We start from the raw sequence: 2663 nt of genomic DNA, 5'->3' as shown, positions 1-2663 counted from the left end.
TTTTGGTCATGTTAAGCTTGAGGTGGTGGGAGAAGATCCAAGTAGAATTGTCTTGAAGGCAAAAGGAAATGTGAGACTGAAGAGTAAAAGAGAGAAACCAGGACTGGAGATATAGATTTGGGTATCTTCTGCATAGAGGGGTAGTTGAAGCCATAGGAGTGAATGAGTTCTCTGGAGCAGTAAATGGAGAATAGATGGGGATTAGAACCCAGGTCCGAGGACCAAGCCTGGGTTCTTTCCACTAGGCCACGCTGCTTCTCTTGACCAAAATCCTTTCATAGGCACCTGGAACGTCCTCCTCAAATCCATCAAACAATCACACTTCCCCAATTCAAACCCGTTCTGAATGCTCACCTCATCCAAGAGGCCTTCCCAGACTAAGCCCCTATTTTCCTTAGCTCCCCGTCCCATCCGCAGCGCCCCGACTCGTTCCATATTCTAGACTGTGACCCCTTTGTTGGGTAGGGACCGTCTCTATATGTTGTCAACTTGCACTTCCCAAGCGCTTAGTACAGTGCTCTGCACACAGTAAGCGCTCAATAAATACGATTGAATGAATGAATGAGTATGCTCTACACACTTCTCCCCGCTTCACAGCACTTGAGTATATATGTACCTATCCATAATTCTATTTATTTATATTGATGCCTGTTTGTTTTGATGTCTGTCTCCCCCTTCTATAATGCAAGTCCGGTGTAAGCAAGGATTGTTTCTATTGCTGAATTGTACATTCCAAACGCTTAGTACAGTGTTCTGCACATAGTAAGCACTCAATAAATACGATCTAATGAATGAATGAATGAATGAATGAGAAGTTGAGGAATAGTATGTTTTCAAATTAAGTATCAGCTGGAATTCTAAATACATTCCAATTAACCACTTTCGCATTTCCTGTCCACATTATTCTCAGGAACTTCAAGTAGAAAATGTCCAATATCTCTATGGTGATGGAATTTCTCCTCCTGGGGTACTCAGAGGTCTGGTAGCTGCAGCTGGTCCATGCCGTGCTGTTCTTCCTGGTCTACCTGGTGGCCTTGACGGGGAATCTCCTTATCGTCGGCATCACCGTCCTCGACCAGCGCCTCCACACTCCCATGTACATTTTCCTCAGGAATCTGTCCCTTTTAGATAATAATAATAATAATAATAATGTTGGTATTTGTTAAGCGCTTACTATGTGCAAAGCACTGTTCTAAGCGCTTGGGGGGATACAAAGTGATCAAGTTGTCCCACGTGGGGCTCACAGTCTTAATCCCCATTTTACAGACGAGGTAACTGAGGCTCAGAGAAGTTAAGTGACTTGCCCAAGGTCACACAGCAGACATGTGGCGGAGTCGGGATACGAACCCGTGACCTCTGACTTCAAAGCCCGTGCTCTTTCCACTGAGCCACGCTGCTTCTCTGATATCTGCTACATCACTGTAGATAAAAGCATCATAGCTGCTTTTAGATATCTGCTACATCACTACCACCGTCCCCAAGTGCATCTTCGACTCTTTGACAAATGGCAGATCCATCTCCTTCCTGGGATGTGCTATACAGTTCCTTTTAATGATTGTTTTTGGAAGTTCAGAAGTTTTCATCCTCACAGCGGTGCCATATGACCGCTACGCAGCCATCTGCTGCCCCTTGCGCTATGACATCATCATGAACCGAGAGGTTTGTGGGAAGATGACCGCCGACTCCTGGCTCAGCGGGGGTCTCTACTCGCTGATGCACACGGCCACCACCTTTTCCTCCCACTTTTGTGCTCCTCGCATCATGCACCAGTTCTTCTGTGAAGTCCCCCAGTTGCTCAAACTCATGTGCCCTGGAAAGGCCAGAGCAGAGGTATGTGTTCTTGTCCTTAGTGTTATTTTGTGTTTAGGCTGCTTTGTATCCATCCTCGTGTCTTATGTCCACATCTTCTTGGCGGTGCTGAAGATGCCGGCCAACGAGGGCCGGACCAAAGCCTTCTCCACCTGCCTGCCTCACCTCGCCGTAGTCTCTCTGTCTCTTTTCACAGGTTCGTTTGCCCATCTGAAGCCACAGTCATCCTCTCCATCGACGCTGGACCTGCTGGTGTCCGTGTTCTACATGGTGCTGGCCCCCACCCTCAACCACCTCATCTACAGCCTGAGGAACAAGGACATGAAGGCCGCCATGGGGAAGATCTTCTCGTCCACTTCATTTCAGGGGTGAACTGATTCTCTCTCTTTGCCATGTTTGTGTACAGAGAGCTCTCCTTCAGGGAGGCGAAAATGGTCCTCAGTTTAGAGCTTTCCCTTTCCCTTCCCTCTACTCCCTTCCTGGCATTCCTAACACTCTAGAAAGTCAGGGATCAATAAATAGCATTAACTGAGTAATTGATAAATTAATTTCTTGATCAGAAGATTAAAATGTAGCAGAATTGATAGACAAGTTCCCTGTCCACAAGAAGTTGAAGTAGAGAGAGAGAATAAGACTCGTTATGGACAGGGAACATCCCTGTTAATTCTGTTGTATTGTACTCTCCCAGGCACTTAGGTCAGTGCTCTCCACATAGCCAGAACTCAATAAATACAATTAAAAAAAAAGAGATCATCTGAGAAAAGAATCTTCTTGGGCATTTGGCCAGAAGATAGGATAAGCCAAATTCCTGAAAATGATAGTAGTGGTAATCATCTTTATTAAGCACTTTGCTC

The 2663-nt window shown here is 45.9% G+C and overlaps 1 pseudogene; it reads left to right on the top strand.

The window, feature by feature from the left end:
- The first annotated feature begins 926 nt into the window (after window positions 1-926).
- LOC119924409 lies at window positions 927-2186 on the top strand (annotated as a pseudogene).
- The last annotated feature ends 477 nt before the right edge of the window (window positions 2187-2663 follow it).

The sequence above is a fragment of the Tachyglossus aculeatus genome, unplaced genomic scaffold, assembly GCF_015852505.1.
Source record: "Tachyglossus aculeatus isolate mTacAcu1 unplaced genomic scaffold, mTacAcu1.pri scaffold_99_arrow_ctg1, whole genome shotgun sequence".
In the NCBI taxonomy this organism is placed as follows: Eukaryota; Metazoa; Chordata; class Mammalia; order Monotremata; family Tachyglossidae; genus Tachyglossus; species Tachyglossus aculeatus.
Note: the sequence above shows the minus strand (reverse complement) of the source record. Positions and strands in the feature narration are given on the sequence as shown.